General features: G+C 36.4%; 1 protein-coding gene and 1 long non-coding RNA gene across 2 annotated transcripts in view; one reads left to right on the top strand and one right to left on the bottom strand.

The window, feature by feature from the left end:
• LOC143031056 (uncharacterized) overlaps positions 1-10053 on the top strand; it is a 17349-nt gene extending 7296 nt beyond the window's left edge. The window contains exons 3-4 of the long non-coding RNA XR_012966976.1: positions 8756-8852; positions 9368-10053. This is a non-coding gene — a long non-coding RNA (uncharacterized LOC143031056). The remainder of the gene's footprint in view (positions 1-8755; positions 8853-9367) is intronic.
• Positions 1-20000, bottom strand: part of LOC143031044 (uncharacterized) — a 434053-nt gene that overhangs the window by 333907 nt on the left and 80146 nt on the right. The window lies entirely within an intron of this gene.

The following is a 20000-nucleotide window of genomic DNA, read 5'->3' as shown; positions in this document are numbered from 1 at the left end:
GGCTGCTTACAGGCATCACATTAAAAAGCTGGAGAGATTCCATATTCACTGCCTCCAACGAATCCTGGGGATCCACTGGTGGGATAAAATCCCCCACACAGCGATAAGGCAGCGTATGAATATACCTTGCCTCGAAGAAATCCTCATACAAAGGCAGCTCCGTTGGACTGGCCACATCATCCGCCAACCCACCAATAGACTACCCCGTATTGTTACTTATGGGGAACTTTACAATGGGCAACGTACCGTTGGCAGGCCCAAAAAGAGAATTAAAGATCACACTAAGGACTCTCTTAAGAAATTCAACATCAACCCAGCAGCCCTCGAAAGGGAAGCATCTGACAGGAAACAATGGAGATCTAATTTGCAAAGAGGGGCATATTATTTTAGAGAGGACTACGAGAAAAAGGCTGAAGCTTGCAGAGCCAGACGCCACACACAACGGCGCCCACATCTCGAGCAGCACGTGTGTGACCAATGTGGAAGGAGTTGTGTCTCTATGGCTGGCCTCAGGAGCCACCAAAGATCACATGTAAATATATTTAAAAAAATAAAAATAAAAATAAACTTCACCGATTCACGCACGGAGTGACGTCGTCATCGTATCGATGGACAATAATAACAATAACTAATATATATATACATACATACATACATACATACATACATATACCAAGGATTTTTCCCCCTTCCAAGGGAGGTAGCCAAAAAGGGAAAGGCATAAAAACACTCCCACCCATTTCATCCCTAAATACACTCCACACCCCTCCCACCCTCCCTCTCATCTGAGCACCACCTAGATGACGGGTCATCCCTGCACCCTGCCCACCTCCCCGGGTCAGAAGCAGTGTCGCAAGACACAGCACATCCACAGCAAGGCCGCTTCATTTAATCGGCGAGCCCCCCCTCCGTCCCCCCTTGCATATAAGGAGAGGACGGGGAGAAATCCCTTCGGGCTGCGTCAAAATTTACTCACACATACTACCCCACCCCCCCGCCCATTCCTCCTCATGCAATCACAACATCATCCATATACAACCATTCTCCACTCACCTCTGTCTTCTGTCCTCTCCCTTCCTTCCTCAACAGACATTCCCCTCTTCCCCAAAGCCCCCTTCACCTCATCCATCCACCTCATCCTAGGACGTCCCCTCATGTTCACTCCCTCCACATCTGCCTTCCATACCTCCTTTACTAGTCTTTCTTCACTCATTCTTTCCATGTGTCCAAACCATCCTAATATTCTTTCATCAACCCTATCTCCCAAATCCTTTTTCACCCCTGTTCTCCTCCTCACCTCCTCATTTCTCACTCTATCCAGCCTAGTAACCCCCACCATACTTCTTAGACACCTCATCTCAAACACATTCAAACTCCTTCTCTCTTCCTCTCTTATGTTCCACGTTTCTGCCCCATACAGTGCTGTTGGCACAATCACTCCTTCATACAGTCTCCTCTTCGCATCCATTCCTAAATGTCTATTCCTCATTACACTTTTTAATCCACCAAGGCATTTACTCGCTTCTCTCAATCTACATTCTACCTCCACCTTCACTCCACCTTTTCCTGCTACACTTGCACCCAAGTATCTAAAACTATCCACTTCCTCCAGTCGCTCTCCCTTAATGTTCACTTCCAGTCTACTGCCACTTTCACCCCTTGTACATCTCATCACCTTACTTTTACCCACATTTATCTTTAGCTTTCTTCTATCACATACTCTCCCAAACTCTGCCACCAGCTTCCTCAATCCCTCCTCCGACCCTGCCACAAGTGCAGTGTCGTCCGCAAACAACAGCTGGCTCACCTCCCACTTTTCTCCATTTTCTTTAACCATCTCCAATCCCTGACCCACTACCCTAGTATTCACCTCTCGCACCACCCCATCCATGTATAAGTTGAACAGCCAGGGTGACATAACGCTTCCTTGACGAAGTCCCACCTTTACTTCAAACCACTCACTCTCTCCATTTCTAATCCTGACACAAGCTCTACTACTCTCATAAAAACTCTTGACAGCTCCCAAAACCTTTCCTCCTATCCCATAAATCTGCATAACCTCCCACAGTGCCTTTCTGTCTACCCTATCATAAGCCTTTTCCAGATCCATAAAAGCCCAAAAAACATCCTTCCCCTTTCCTATAGCTTTCTCACATATCTGTCTTACCACAAGGATCTGATCTACACAACCTCTACCTGTCCTAAATCCACACTGTTCCTCACCAATTACTCCTTCTGTTCCTCTTCTAATCCTCTCAATCAAGATCCTCCCATAAGCCTTCCCTACTACACTTAACAGGCTAATCCATCTGAAACTACTACATTCACACTTGTCCCCTTTTCCCTTGTAAAGAGGAACTATACAGGCACTTCTCCAGTCCTCCGGTACTCTACCCTCTCTCCAGCAAAAATTAAATAACCCCACCAACCATATATATATATATATATATATATATAATGTGTTAGAAAACTATCTATATTTCTTATTCACTAGTAAAAACTGGTCAAAGTATTACACTTGATATTATACAAACTGCTCAGGCTTTGAATCCTCTATTGATTAACACAATAGATATCAAATAAAGTACTCAAGAATGAAATTGAGTATACTTTGTTAATTTAAGATAATTTTCTGTGTTTTCTTGGTTAATAATAATAAAAAAATCTTGTAATATGTTCTGAAGCAAAATGACTGACATATCAGGTGTTCAAATGGGTGTGTAGAAAAAAGAAATGTTTATTTATCCTTATGCTATAGGCTAATAGAAAATGTTATTCTTTTAAGGTTGTCAGACACTTAATTAATGTTGGCCTGGGAAGTATCAAAATATACAGATATATATATGTATATATATATTATATATATATATATGTATATATATATATATATATATATATATATATATATATACACATATATATATATATATATATATATATATATATATATATTATATATATATATATATATATATATATATATATATGTATATATGTATATGTGTGTGTATATATATTATTTATACATATATATATATATATATGCATATATATGTATATATGTATATATATGTATGTATATATATATATATATATATATATATATATATTTATATATACATAAATACATATAAACTATATATATATCATATATGTATATACAGTATGCATGGAAAGTAATGACGCCGCCCTAAATGAAACCTGTAAACTGAAGGTGAAGGTTAGTTTGCATGTGAAAATATATGAAGTAATGCAAATTATGGTACTTGCATATAGAAATTGGTTAAAATGAATATCCCTTCCAATGTATCACCTTCTGGAGACGTCCTGGAAGTGATAGTGCCAAGAAATATTCAACATGGACAGATGAACAGTGGAAAACAGTCTTCTGGAGTGACGAATCGACTCTCACAGTGACTGGCACCCCAGCAACCAAGGCCTACTGCAAGCCTGGTGATGACCCCTTGAAACCTCGCTTCACAAACAAGGTCATCAAGCACCCTGCCTCGCTTATGGTTTGGGCAGGATTTACCTATTATGGTGTTGGCAAGCTGGTTGTACTCCCTGCTAATGAAAAAGTAAATCAGTGTATCTATCTGGAGTTATTGGCTGACTATCCTCCTGACTGTTTTGAGGAGACCAAGGCCGAGGTTTTTATGCAGGATGGAGCACCTGCTCACACGGCCAAACTTGTGACAGACTGGCTAAGAGACTGTGAAGTGAGTTATATTAAAGACTGGTCAGGTAACAGTCCCAATATTAACCCGATAGAAAACCTTTGGGGTTTAATGAAAAGAAAATGACATGACATGGACACCTCATCAGTGCTACGGTTGGAATCTGCTATTCACCAGCTCTGGTTCTCCATTCCTGAAACAACCGTCCAGAACCTCCCTTGCACTATCAGTTCCAGGACGTCTCCAGAAGGTGATACAGAGGAAGGGATATTCATTTTAACCAATTTCTATATGCAAGTACCATAATTTGCATTATTTCATATATTTTCACATGCAAACTAACCTTCACCATCAGTTTACAGGTTTCATTAAGGGCAGCGTCATTACTTTCCACCCATACTATATATATATATATATATAAAAACAAGAGGACATGAAAAGAAACTTAAAAAGGATAGTTGTAGAAGAGAACTAAAAAAGAATAGTTCCCGCACAGAGTGGTGGATATCTGGGATAAATTGGATGAGGAAACAGTACAAAAACTATACAAGAATTTAAGAACAAGCCTGATGCTGAAAGATACAAAGGCAGGTCACTATAAGCATAGCTCTCTTCCTGTAAAATACAATTAGGTAAATACAATTAGGTAAAATACACATATATAAGTATGTATATATATATATATATACGTATATGTGAATAAGTCACAAAAACACGTGATTCACAAAATGTGGAATAAAACCACTTAGAAAATAAAATGAAAGGTGACTGAACGTTTTGTCTGTTTAAGACATTTTCAAAGGAGAAAATGTCTTATATAAATGAAAACGTTCAGTCACCTTTCATTTTATTTTCCAAGTGGTTTTATTACACAATATATGTATATATGTATATATGTATATATACATATATATATATATATATATATATATATATATATATACGTATATACATATAAATATTCCAAGGCTTTTTCCCCCTTACAATGGAGGTAGCCAAAAAGGGAAAGGCATAAAATCACCCCCACCCATTTCATCCCTAAAAACACTCCACACCCCTCCCATCCTCCCTCTTATCTGAGCACCTCCTGGATGACGGGTCATCCCTGCACCTTGCCCACTGCCCTGGGTCAGAAGCAGTGTCGCAAGACAGCACATCCACAGCAAGGCCGCTTCATTAAATCGGCGACCCCCCCCTCCATCCCCCCTTGCATAAAAGGAGAGGACGGGGAGAAATCCCTTCGGACTGCGTCAAGTTTTGCTCACACATACTACCTCACCCCCACCCACCCGCCAATTCCTCCTCATGCAATCACAACATCATCCATATACAACCATTCTCCATTCACCCCTGTCTTCCGTCCTCTCCCGTCTTTCCTCAACAGACATTCCCCTCTTCCCCAAGGCCCCCTTCACCCCATCTATCCACCTCATCCTAGGACGTCCCCTCATGTTCACTCCCTCCACATCTGCCTTCCATACCTCCTTTACTAGTCTTTCTTCACTCATTCTTTCCATGTGTCCAAACCATCCTAATATTCTTTCATCAACCCTATCTCCCAGCTCCTTTTCCACCCCTGTTCTCCTCCTCACCTCCTCATTTCTCACTCTATCTAGCCTAGTAACCCCCACCATACTTCTCAGACACCTCATCTCAAACACATTCAAACTCCTTCTCTCTTCTTCTCTTATGTTCCATGTTTCTGCCCCATACAGTGCTGTTGGCACAATCACTATTTCATACAGTCTCCTCTTCGCATCCATTCCCAAATTTCTATTCCTCATCACACTCTTCAATCCACCAAGGCATTTACTCGCTTCTCTCAATCTACATTCTACCTCCACCTTCACTCCACCTTTTCCTGCCACATTTGCACCCAAGTATCTAAAACTATCCACTTCCTCCAGTCGCTCTCCCTTAATGCTCACTTCCAGTCTACTGCCACTTTCACCCCTTGTACATCTCATCACCTTACTTTTACCCACATTTATCTTTAGCTTTCTTCTATTACATACTCTCCCAAACTCTGCCACCACTCACTCTCTCCATTTCCAATCATGACACAAGCTCTACTACTCTCATAAAAACTCTTAACAGCTCCCAAAAGCTTCCCTCCTATCCCGTATATCTGCATAACCTCCCACAATGCCTTTCTGTCTACCCTATCATAAGCCTTTTCCAGATCCATAAAAGCCCAAAAAACATCCTTCCCCTTTCCTTTAGCTTTCTCACATATCTGTCTTACCACAAAGATCTGATCTACACAACCTCTACCTGTCCTAAATCCACACTGTTCCTCACCAATTACTCCTTCTGTTCCTCTCCTAATCCTCTAAATCAAGATCCTCCCATAAGCCTTCCCAACTACACTTAACAAGCTAATCCCTCTGAAACTACTACATTCACACTTGTCCCCTTTACCCTTGTAAAGAGGAACTATACAGGCACTCCTCCAGTCCTCCGGTACTCTACCCTCTCTCCAGCAAACATTAAATAACCTTACCAACCAGTCCACCATCACGGTACCTCCCTTTTTCAGACATTCTGCATGGCATCCATCCAGACCAGGTGCCTTACCTGCTTTCATCATCTTAACAACTGCCTTCACCTCATCCTTCCTTATTTCTCCTCCATTCTCCTCATTCATCACTTTCATTTTCTTCGCATTTCCCACTGCAGCTATCTTTCCTTCCCTATCCTCCTTCACATTTAGCAATTCCCTAAAATATTCTGCCCATCCTCCCCTTACTGCCTTCTCTTCCATTATCATCTCTCCATCTGCACCTTTTACCTTTTCTTCCCCACTTGATTCGCCTCCTCTTCCTCTCTTAATTTCTTTCCAAAACATATTTTTATTACTTTCAAAATTATCTGTCATACTCTTACCCCATTTCACATCTGCTCTCCTCTTTGCAACCTTTACCTTTTGCTTTACTTCTCTTTTCTTTTCTTTGTACCTCTCATATGACTCCCTCGTCCTATTTTGTAACTAATCTGTGAATGCTCGCTTCTTCTCTTCTACAACCTTCTTTGTTTCCTCATCCCACCATTCACTACCCTTTCTTCTATTTCCCCCTGTCCTTCTTGTTCCACACACCATCCTTGCACACTTTATGACTCCCTCCTTGAACCATCCCCATTCCTCCTCCACACCCAGCTCTACTCTATCCTTTACTCCCTCCCACTCCTCCTTCAGCTTCTTTCCGTACTCCTTCTCCTTTTCCTTTTCATTCAAAGAGTTCACTCTAAGAACCTCCCTACCTTTTGTCCCTTTCCTCTTTCTCCATCTATCCTCCACTCTCAACTTACCTTCCACCAAAAAATGATCTGATATTCCCCCACCCTCTCCCCTTAGCACATGTACATCCTTAAATCTTCCTATCATAATCCTATTTACCACTACATAATCCATTAAAGCTCTATCTACCACCCTTCCCTCCACCACCCTCTCCCATGTGTACTTGTGCTTGACTTTCTTCCGAAACACTGTATTTGCTATCATCAACTCTCTTTCTAGACACATTTCCACCATCAACTCTCCACTACGATTCTTTCCTGGAACTCCACATTTCCTAACCACTCCATCGATTGGACCATTTCCTACCCTAGCATTAAGGTCTCCCAGTGCTATTACATTGACATTTCTTCCTAAACCCTCTATGCACTCATTTAAATCCATCCAAAAGGCCTCCCTTTCTTCTCACTGCCAGGCCCATATGCACTTACAAAGACCCACATCTCCTTTCCCAGTTTCACCTTCATCCACATTATCCTTGAGGAAACCTCCTTCCACTCCACCACCTGTTTACCTATCTTCTCACTTACAAGAATATCCACCCCTTCCCTCCCTCGCCCTCTCTTTACTCCTGATAACCTCCCACTTACACTCCCAAACTTACACTCACCCTTCCCTTTCAACTTAGTTTCACTCAAAGCCAACACATCCATCTTTCTTCTCACAAACATACTACCTATCTCTTCCCTTTTATTCTCATCTGTACCACATCCATGCACATTAAAAGACCCAAACTTTAGGGTGCTGGTCCGAGGCCTTCCAGACCCTCTTATGCCTTCACTTTTATTTTTAGGAATGTGCCCTGTGGGACTACAAGGAGAAGGATGCCTAGTCCCAATCCCCGTCCCTTTCTTCTCGCCTCTTACGATCCAAGTGGGAATACTTGGTGGCAGTATTCTTTTCCCCCACCACAGGGAATTCCCCCATCACAGAAAGAGAATACTCAGAGAAATGGTACAGGACAGCAACAAGGGGTTGGGGGACAGCATAACGGAGGGACAGTCGTAGTATAAAAGGGTCATCATTTCTCTATGAACAGAGTTTTCCTCTATCATAGACAAAATGATGTGTGGCTCTGGTCCGTAGGGGCGCCCCATATAGACCCTAAAGTATCAACTGCATGCTACTTTGCCACAATAACAAGCAGCCAATACCCCAGATATTTACTATTTGTCCGAAAAAAATCTCGAACTGGCAATTGTTCAATCAGTTGTCGTGATGGTCCAGTGATGCCACCTATATAGATTAAGCAAAATATCTACATATTTTGTGGTTCATTTCAGGTTGTCAGACTTTATTAAATAATTATACTTAATTAACAAATTCTTAAGACCCCAAGTCTAGTGGAAGTTTGTATTATTTAATCAAGTTACCCCTTAAAAACACATCTTCTATGATGAACCTGAAGCCATCTACTAAACTTTCTTTGAGTTACACTCTGTGTTGGTAAACAAGTTCAAATTGTAGTAATAACCAAGCTGAAGTTGATTTACAGTATCAGTAACAGGTTTGTATTGGCACTGATTTTACCATGAGCGTAATGCATGTTGTGCAATAAATGATCTTCACTGGGCCAAAGCATGTTACGAATACAGTGCTTGTCATATCTTGGCTAATTTTTATGTTTAATGTGGGAAAATTCTTGTGGAACTATTCTTTAGAAAAAAAAAAAAAAAAAACTATCGGGTATGGCTACTACATACCTTGAATATTTTTGTTTTTGATTGATAAGTGTATATTGACTTTCTTAAGATATCAACTTATATATATGTAACTGTCTTAGGTAAAAGCCCAATGACTAGCTTGGTACTACATTGTCACAATGTGATACCTTCCTTGGGGGAATCCAGTGTGACTATTCATCATGTTATTATAATCAGGTATATTATCGTTTATATACTATTATTGTTATATTTTATTGATAAATATGTACCGAGATAAAAATCTAAACTTATGAATATAAAGTGAACAAAATTGTGATAGATTGCCTACTTCACAGGTATGCAAAGGCCCAATATACCTGGTACATTTCTTTTTTATGAACGTGAAATCAATAACTTATATCAATTCTGATTTTTTTTTTTTTTTTTTTTTTTTGCAATTTTCTATTGTGAACTTATGTCCATGCACCAGCCCAAATGTCCTAGGTTGCAGAAACATTCATGGCCCAAATGTCCTAGATTCAGTACATTTTAGTTGCATTCTAATATACTGCTTTTAGGTGATGTATTATTACAACTTATCACATCTAAATTAAAACTTCTTCACCGAGTCAAATATGAAATGCTAGGTATTTTTTTTTAGTTGGGCACATGTATGCAATTTAGCATTAGAAAATTAGATATTAATTTTATGAATTATAATATATAAATGTAATATGTGATTTCCTTGGCAGAAATAAATAAAACACCTTGCTACAACTAATGAACGAAGCTGCTAGGATACAGTCCAGTCACTGTCAGACAATAGCTTTTACATCATGGACTGGGTGTTCTCCCACTCCAGGTGACATTAATAAGCGCTGTTACAAAGACAATAGGGCTTCCATGGACATTATGAAAGAACACGGGGTTCTGCCGTCATCTGTTAATCGCCCGAGGTACAATAATAATTAGGCTGTCAGCATCCATGACCATGACGACGACCTGCATGATCTTTAGAATTTGAGGTACTGAATTACTAAATATAGGTTAGGTTATGTAGGTTAGAGTAGGTTAGGTTAGAATAGACTAATTTATCATCCTTTCAATACTTCGACATCTATCAGAACAAACATGGCATATCATTCAACCACCATTACTTCATTAGTAAATTGGTTTTAGCAACTTTTTGTTATTGATTTCTGCCAAGGAAATTGCATATTACATTGATGTATTATAATTGACAAAATTAATAATTAATTTTCTATTGCTATATCACAAAGGTATACACTTCTTAAAAAAAAATGCCAATTGTTAGATTTATTTGTATTTCATTAATTCATTATAGGTTCATATTTACTTGATTCATAGTCTTGATGTAGACAAAGAATTTTAGTTTTTTTAAGGAAATTCTTGTTTATTTAATGCAAGTTAGTTTTCATACAAGTCATATATATATATATATATATATATATATATATATATATATATATATATGTATGTATATATATATATATATATATATATATGTATATATATATGTAATGTGTTAGAAAATTATTTATATTTCTTATTCACTGGTAAGAACTGGTCAAAGTATCACACTCGATATCATATGAACTGCTCAGACTTTGAATCCTCTATTGATTAACACAACAGGTATCAAATAAAGTACTCAAGAATGAAATGGAGTATACTTTGTTAATTTAAAATAATTTTCTGTGTTTTCTTGGTTAATGATAATAAAAAAAATCTTGTAATATGTTCTGAAGCAAAATGACTGACATATCAGGTGTTGAAATGGGTGTGTAGAAAAAAAAATCAAAAATGTTTATTTATCCTTATACTAAAGGCTAATAGAAAATTTTATTCTTTTAAGGTTGTCAGACACTTTCTCACTTAATGTTGGCCTGGGAAGTATCAAAATATACATATATATATATATATATATATATATATATATATATATATATACAGGTTGACATTCAAAAATCCGGCAACCATAAATCCGGAACCTTCAGAAATCCGGGACAGATTTCGGGAGCGCATTTTGATTTTCATATTTCCCGCATTGGTGCACCACTGTTTTCTGGAGCTGCCGCTTCCACCTGCTAACAAGTAATCCTGCTCATTTTTCTCATTATTCTCCTCATTATAGCATTTATTTGTTGCATAGCCCCATTATGGAATCAACAAAAAAGAAAGGTGGCATATAACGCAAACATCATGCTTTATCGATCGCAGAGAAAGTGGAAATATAAAAAAACTTGGTAATAATGTGTCTGTGCGAACCATTTGTGAAACTTACGACATTATGTGTAAAAAGCCCATCTGCTATTTAGGTTCTTTCCTAAGAAGTACAGTATGGAGTATTTTATTTAGTTTAATTAAAGTTCTTCGGAGGATCAGTTTTATATATTTTATTAGAATTGAATTAAAATTCTGTATAACTATCTTTACTGTATTTTATTTAGTTCGTTAATAATAAAATTTCATTTGCTTTTCACTTAGTGTTTATTTTTTCCATTAAAGGACTGTACAAGTGGCAATTTTCTTTAAATATATACGGGGTACACCATACAAAATTATAAACTTCAAAAATCCGGCATTTTCAAAAATCCGGCAGCCCTCAGGTCCCGAGGTTGCCGGATTGTTTAATGTCAACCTCTATATATATATATATATATATATATATATATATATGTATATATGAATATATATATATGTGTATATATATAAATATATATATATATATATATATGTATATATGTAAATATATATAATGTATATATATAGATATATATATATATGTATATATATATATGTATATACATATGTGTATGTATATATATATGTATATATGTATATGTATATATGTATATATATATATGTATATATTATATATATATATATATATATACACACACACACACATATATATATATATATAGATAAATACATATATAAACTATATATATTATATATGTATATACAGTAAGCGTGGAAAGAAATGACGCTGCCCTTAATGAAACCTGTAAACTGAACAACACAACTCTAAAAATCTTATAAAGAATTCCCCTGACAATTCTACAGGCAGTGTATATAAAATATCTTGTAGTAAATGTGACAAATATTATGTAGGTCAAACAGGAAAAGAATTAGAGGTTAGGATTAAACAGCATAAAAAAGGGCCAAGAATCTAGTGCACTTTTTAAACATGTTTGTGAATTTGACCATCCTATTGACTGGAAAAATGCTTCAAAAATATTACAATGTAAGAATATAACAGAAAGAAATATCATACAGTCCGAAATTATCAAATGCAATTATGACCAACTCATCAATAATAGTTTAGGATTATATAAATTAGACCCATATATTGTCAGTAATATAAATGATACATATTTTAAAAGTTAATGTAATAATGATCTGTTGCCATGACCACGCTGAGTGACCCAACCTGAGCTTTCAGTCTTCGGAGAGGAGGGTAAATGTCTCTCTTGTCCTATTTATACTCTGTATCTCCATTTTATTGTTCTCATCTTTCTGTATTCCTTGATAATGTGAATATATCACGAAAGCGCTCGGACTCCGTGTGTTTTTCCTTTTCCTAGTGGACTCTGCATATTTGTGATTCACGTGCGACTTGTGAAATTTGTGCATATATACATATATGTGTGTGTGTGTGTGTGTGTGTATTTACCTAGTTGTATTATACAGGAAGGGAGCTATGCTCATGGTGACCCATCTTTGTATCTTTCAGCATCAATTTTGTTCTTAAAATCGTGAATAGTGTTTGCACACTCTGTTTTTTCATCCTAGTTGTATTTTATGGGAAGGTGAGCTATGCTCGTGGTGTCCCATCTTTTTATGAAAGAAGACTCAATAATATTTCATTCTACAATATCATTATAAGAGGTAATTACTTTGGAATTTCCCCAGTCAATATCAAGATCATAATCCCTTTGGTGGACAAATAATCTACTTTGCACTTGCCCCGTACTAATACTATATTTATGTTGGTTTGTTCTTTTATTTAAACCTTTGCCTGTTTGGCCTATGTAAACAAAAGCACAAGTTTGTAATTACATGGTATGCTATAAATACAACCTTCTTTACTTCTTGGAGAACTTTTAATTAGCAGGCTCTTAATGTTATTATTGTTTTTAAATACCATCTGGATACCAAATTTATTATAAATGCTAGGAAGATTGATTAAATTTTCATGGTAAGGAATTCTTAACATATTTTTATAATTAAATTGTTTGACCTGTAAAGTATTAAGAAAAGATTTCCTAGCTTTGATTTTTGTCTTGTCAATTAGAAGTTTTGGATATTTTAAATTTTCTCCAATGTCATAGATAAATTGTATTTCTTGATCCAAAGACTCAGGGGAAGAAATTCTATAAGCTCTCAGGAACATTGAAAAAAAAACTGACAACTTGGTGTTTTGACTGTGGTAAGAGTAAAAATGGATGTATGAAAGGACATTGGTCGGCTTCCTGTAAACTTCAAATTTAGAATATCTTCCACATCGGTAAATATTTACATCTAAAGATGGTAAAACATTATTTACTTCTACCTCTAATGTGAATGTAATGGAATGCACCAAATTATCTAAATCTGACAAAAAAGTATCCAAATGTTGATTATTAGGCCAAATGCATAAGATGTCAACATACCTGTACCAAACTGCATAATGTGGAATAATGTTTGGTAACAGCTCTCTTTCAAAAAACTCCATATACAAATTACTAAGAATTGGAGACAAACAGTTCCCCATAGCCATACCAAATGTTTGAATATAAAAGTTTCCATTAAATTCAAATGTAGTCTATTACACATAATTTAATTAAACTAATAATAGTATGAGCAGTGAGTGTTAAGTCATGCTTCTTTAACTCTTTTTCTAGAAATATTAACAAATCTAATACCAGGACTCGGATGAATAAACTTTAAATATCGAAACAAACCAACTTAAAATCAAATGTGAGATTTTGTCCAAGCAGCTTTTCAGTTAAATCGACATAATCTTTGATATGTAACTGGGAAATTTGGTATCCAGGTAGTATATAAAAACAATAATAACATTAAGAGCCTGCTAATTGAAAATTCTCCAAGAAGTAAAGAATGTTGTATTTATAGCATACCATGTAAAAAATGTGATTTTATTGACATGGGCCAAACAGGCAAAGGTTTAGATAAAAGAATAAACCAACATAAATATAGTGTTAGAACGGGGCAAGTGTAAAGTGGATTATTTGTCCACCAAGGGGATTATGGTCATAATATCGACTGGGGAAATTCCAAAGTAATTACCTCTTATAACAATATTGTAGAACGAAATATCATTAAGTCTTGTTTCATAAAAAGAAATTTTGGAAATGATATGAACTTGAGTTTGAGTTTGTTTAAATTGGACAATTCTATTATTGACAAGATTGTGGGTGATAATTTGTGTGATAATTTGTAACATGGGACCTTTCCGAATATCCTCTGTTTTATGTATATTGTTTCTTTCTTTCATACTTTTCAGTACCTTTGAAAATGTCTTGATAGACAAAAACGTTCAGTATCTGTTTTTTTTTTTTTCAATTTCCCGGTGGTTTCTGAAAAAAAAAAAAAAAAAAAGTATATATATATATATATATATATATATATATATATATATATATATATATATATATACACACACACTTATTGATTATATTTATTTGTAGATTGAGAGAAGCAAGTAAATGCCTTGAGGGATTAAAAAGTGTTATAATAAATGGGCATTTAGGAATGGATGTGAAGAGGAGATTGTATGGAGAGATTGTGCTGATAGTATTGTTTGAGAAGTATGATAGGGGTTACTAGATTGAATAGAGTGAGAAACAGGGAGGTGAGGAACAGAACAGGAGTGGCAAAGGAGATGGCAGATAGGGCTGATGAAAGATTATTGGAATGGTTTGGACACATGGAAAGAATGAGAGATGAAAGATTATTCAAAGAGGTGCAGAAGGCAGAGGTGGAGAAAGTGAATTTGAGGGGATGACTGAGATGGATGGATGGGGTGAATAGACTGTTGAACAAGAGGGGAATTTCTGTTGAGTAAGGAAGGAAGGAAGGGAGAAAACAGGAGGTAGGGATGAGTGGAGAGTGACTACGTAGAGACGACGACGATACTTTTATGCAAGAGAGGGAGGGGCGGGCAGGGGATGCAGGAGGGTAATGGGTGCTTATGTGTGAATAACATTTTGACACTGCCTGAAGGGATTTCTCCCTGCCTTCTCTTTTTCTGCATGAGGGGACAGAGAGGGGGGATTACTGATTAAGTAAAGTTGAGATTTTTTTTTTCTTTTTTTTTTTTGAGTAGGAAGGATGGCATCATGAGAGCTTGCTTAGAGAGACAGGGCACTGGCACCAGCATGATGTAAGAGTTTGCCCCTTATTGATGATATATGCAAAAAGTTATCTTAGAAGAAAGATTTTAAGACAGCAAGTACTTTTGTATATTACATCCTCAGTATGATATGTTTGAGGATGTAATATATGAAAGTACTTACTAAGTTTTTTCTCCTGTGGTAATTTGTCACACTTTTTCATGGTTTTGTGAAAGCCTTATGTATACACATGCACACAAAACACACACACACTTCTTTGCAGATGATGCAAAACTATCAAAGAGAGTAAGTACAGAGGAAGACTGCAAATCTTATCAAGAAGACCTGGACAGTCTGGATGTGGAGTCAAAAGAGTGAAGTGAACTTCAACATTAAGAAATGTAGTATAATAGAATTTGGAAAAAGCAAAAATAGAATACCATATCAATATAAGATTGGTAAGAAGGAAGTAAAAAAGTAAACTCAGAAAGGGACCTACAACTAACTATCTCAAATAACATGACACCAGACAAACATGTCAACAAATTAGTTGGAAAAACTTACAAAATTGGAACATGCAGCATCACTGTGGACACCTAATTAAAAAAGAAAAAAAAAACTAGAAAGAATTCAAAGAGCAACGACAAAGATGGCACCAACACTGCAATTTGACATACAAACAAAGATTGAATAAACTAAATCTACCAACTCTGGTACAAAGACGAGAAAGAAGTGATTTGCTAGCCATCTACTGGATATGAAATGAATGGAAACTCTTGGTAGGGATGCCCTACTAAAATGGAACAGAAGAAATACAAGAGTACACGAGAAGAAACTTAAGAAGGACAGTTATAGAAGAGATCTGAAAAAGAATAGCTTTCCACACAGAGTGATAGAACCTGGAACAAGATGAATGAGGAACCAGTGAGCGCTAACACTATACATGACTAAGAAAAAATGGGATGCAGAAAAATACAATAGCAAGTCACTATGAGCATAGCTCTTTTCCCACAAAATACAACTAGGTAAATACATATATATATATATAAATATATATATATAAATAAATATATATATATATATATATATATATATATATATATATATAAGAAAATGTTAGTATCTAATAATATGAAAGCCAATTGTACAGATTATAAGCTGAATTTGAGTAGGTGTTTAATTCTTCTTTTCAGTGTATCTATCTCATCACTTATCAGCAGTGAGTGCTACTCCTCCTTCTCTCCTCCCTCATTTCCTTATCACTCCCAAAGTGAAACCCACTTTCATCTTAGTACTAACACATTCATCTTTTCACAAAATGATACAACCAATCTCCACTGTTACACTCTGTACCATATCCACACATAGTTAATGACCCAGTTACTTGTGATATGGTTGGAATCCTTGTCCCAGACCTTTCTATGCCTTGACATTTATTAGAGGAAAAATTTAGAATGGAGGATCCGTAACCCCATTACTCTGTCCCAATTTCCTTCTTCGTCATGCATGAGACCATGGTGAGAAAGATAACGAGGCAATCATAGAAAAACTTAATGGGCACATAAGAAATCTTTAAGGAAAATTGTCATTCTACTACAGAATAATTTAGAAAGCATCTACCTAATGAATGAATGAATGAGAGCTTCATTCCAACTTATGTGCTTATGCTTGACTGACCTTATGGAATTGTACAACACAATAAACTGAAACCATGGGAAAAGGGAAGAAAATGTTGAATCACTGTAAAACTTCCTGTTGAAATGACACCATTAGCAAATTTTCAGGATTTTCTTTGTGGAATACTTTTGTTTCTTGAGGCACCAATAATGGGAACCTGCAAGATAGAGAGTATAGCTGACCATTTTCAAAATTGTTGACGACCCCCTCACCACCTCTGTTAGGAGGTGAAGCCCAAAGAGGATGTCACTCGATCTCTGAACTCTGCCCAAGATCTCTCTCTATAAACCTGTAGAATAAGTCATCCTTCCAGTCTTTTGTGCTATGCCATGATTAAAAGGAGCTTTCTATTTAAAACCTTCATTTGAGTGTTTAAGTTGATTGGTAGCAGGCATTATAGGCCCATAACCATGTTATTAAACATAGGTAGAAACATTTGGTATTTCCTTTGAATGTAATTGAAATTGACAGAGAATCATTTATTACCTTGGTATCCCATACTATATGTGAGAAATAATTAGGGAATTCAGAAAACTACTAAGTTCTTATGAGCCATTGTGGATAGGATTAAATAGAAGGAATTTTTTTCATGAGAACAGAACTTGAATCCTAGTCATGTTTTAAGGGTCTAGGTGAATTCACTGACAACAATTCACCAACAGCAATTCATCGACATGCTCAATTTATTGATATACACAATTCATCGAAAAATAAAAATGAAAATATTCTAACTTGAAATATATAACCGAGACATATTTTCATCCTTGATTTAGCATATTTTTATCTTTGATGACGAAATAATTACCTTCATAGCCTTTATTTAGAGTTTCTTTTCATAGTATTTATTAAGAATAGTTCATATTATTTAATGACAGAACTATTGAAAATGACAAATTAGTATAAACTAAACTTAAAACTATAAATTGGTTTACTTAAAATCAGAAAGCTAGGTTATGGGCTATTGCCCGCAAATAATCAACAACGTTGCTATATGAAGGATATCTTTCTACAATATTTTTTCATCTGTTCAGAAGGGTCACAATATTTATTTCTTTGTGGTCGAGATGAAGTCCCGGCCAAGTATTGATCGACTTTGACTTTAATATAGTTTTGTTCTTTCTTCAGGCAGTCGAAAAACTTCCAAATATTAGTGTGGTGTCCAGCAACCTGTGTCTCAAATGTCCTTTATTAAAAACACAATAATGGTAAAAACATGGATAATAATAATAATACCAGCAATGAATAGTCATGCTGGCAATCTCAATAATATGAATGTCCATGAAAATGAAAATAATGATAAAGATATATATAAGAATTAACAAGAAAAATATTGACACCAATTGTAATGATAGAAATAATGATGACAGAGAGAATAAAAATAACTAAATAAATAAAAATATAAATAAATATCAACAATGATAATATCACCAGTTATAATGAAAACATAGAAAATGAGAACCACTGATGTAGGGTTGATATATTGTCGTCAGGTTATCTGGAACTGACTGAACTGTCCACGACAGTCTGAACTGTCCGTGGGAGGTTCCACTCACGCCTACATCCTCTGGGTCTCCATCCCTTGATTGCGTATGAAGATTTGGTTGTTCTGGTCCATTTTGTGTCTCCTGTCCTCTTGTTGATGTTGATGACATAGAAAATTAAAACAACTGGACCAGAAACAAATCTTCAGAGGATGTAGACGTGAGCAGAACCTCCCATGGACAGTTCAGACAGTTGCGGATGGTTCAGTCAGTCCCGGATAACCTGACGACAATGTATTGACCCTACATCAGTGGTTCTCATTTTCTATGTTTTCATTATAATTGGTGATGTTTCTGAAAACTGTTTTACATACATACATACATAATATACCAAGGCTTCTTTCCCCTTACAAGGGAGGTAGCCAAAACGAAAAAGGCATAAAATCATTCCCACCCATTCCATCCCTAAATACACTCCGCTCCCCTCCACCCTCCCTCTTATCTCAGCACCTCCTGGATGACGGGTCATCCCTGCACCTTGTCCACTACCCTGGGTCAGAGGCAGTGTCGCAAGGCACATCACATCCACAGCAAGGCCGCTTCTTTAAATCGGCACCCCCCCCTCTCCGTTCCCCCATGCCTAAAAGGAGAAGACGGGGAGAAATCCCTTCAGGCTGCATCAAATTTTGTTTACACACATCATTCCATTTTCGAAAGTTAGTGGAAGACGAGTTGGACAACCTAGTTAAGGAGGGTATCATTTCCCCTGTAGAATTCAGTGAATGGGCAGCCCCGATAGTACCAGTTTTAAAACAAGACCAGAAATCTGTACGCATATGTGCAGACATTAAATACCTCAATCAGTTTTTGCTAGTAGATCAGTATCCATTACCAAAGGTGGATGAACTTTTGTCTGTAGTTGGAAAGGGACAACTCTTTTCCAAGCTGGACTTAAAAAATGCTAATCTGCAAATGGCAGTAGATGAAGAGGCTCAGAGGTACTACTTAGTGATGAACACTCCAAAAGGTCTATTTAAATACAACAGATTACCTTTTGGGCTTACTTCCTCTCCTGCTATTTTTCAGCGCTTCATGGTTCAGTTAATGAGTAAAATTCCAGGAGTAGCAGTATTTTTGGATGACATTCTTGTAACTGGTTCCATTGAACAGGAACATGATGAAAGACTTTTAAAAGTACTAAGCATACTTCAAGAAAATAATGTCAAGGTTAATAAAAGTAAATCGGTACTTGAAGCTGATACAATTGAATATCTAGGATATGATGTGAGTGGGAAGGGTATAAAGCCTTCCGAATGTAAAATAAGAGCAATTGCTCAAGCCCCAGCTCCCACCTCGGTGGCAGAAGTAAAGTCATTTGTTGGCTTAGTGACTTATTATTGTAGGTTTGTTCCACAATTTGCTACAATTCTTGCTCCTTTGTATGATCCTCTACAGAAAAATGCAACCTTTAAGTGGACTAAGGTAGAAGAAAATTCTTTTTTGACTATTAAGAAAGAATTGTGTAACTCAAGAGTTTTGTCAAATTTTGATGGCTGTTCTCCCCTTATCTTAGAGGTTGATGCATCCCCAGTTGGAGTTGGATGTGTTTTAAAACAAGTTGTGAATAAGGAAGAACAGACTGTGTATTTTGCTAGTAAGAAGTTATCTTCCGCTGAAAAGAATTACTCTCAGCTGGATCGAGAGGCTCTTGCGGTGGTTTATGGAGTAGTTAAGTTGAAATATTTCTTACTAGGAAGAGAATTTGTCGTAAAAACGGATCACAAACCATTGTTAGGTTTATTTGGTAAACAGAAACAAATTCCAATTGATGCCAATGCCAGATTGCAGCGTTGGGCTCTGTTGTT

The sequence above is a fragment of the Oratosquilla oratoria genome, chromosome 12, assembly GCF_046742065.1.
Source record: "Oratosquilla oratoria isolate Oo_2021 chromosome 12, ASM4674206v1, whole genome shotgun sequence".
In the NCBI taxonomy this organism is placed as follows: domain Eukaryota; kingdom Metazoa; phylum Arthropoda; class Malacostraca; order Stomatopoda; family Squillidae; genus Oratosquilla; species Oratosquilla oratoria.
This window is presented reverse-complemented; position numbering and strand designations above follow the sequence as displayed.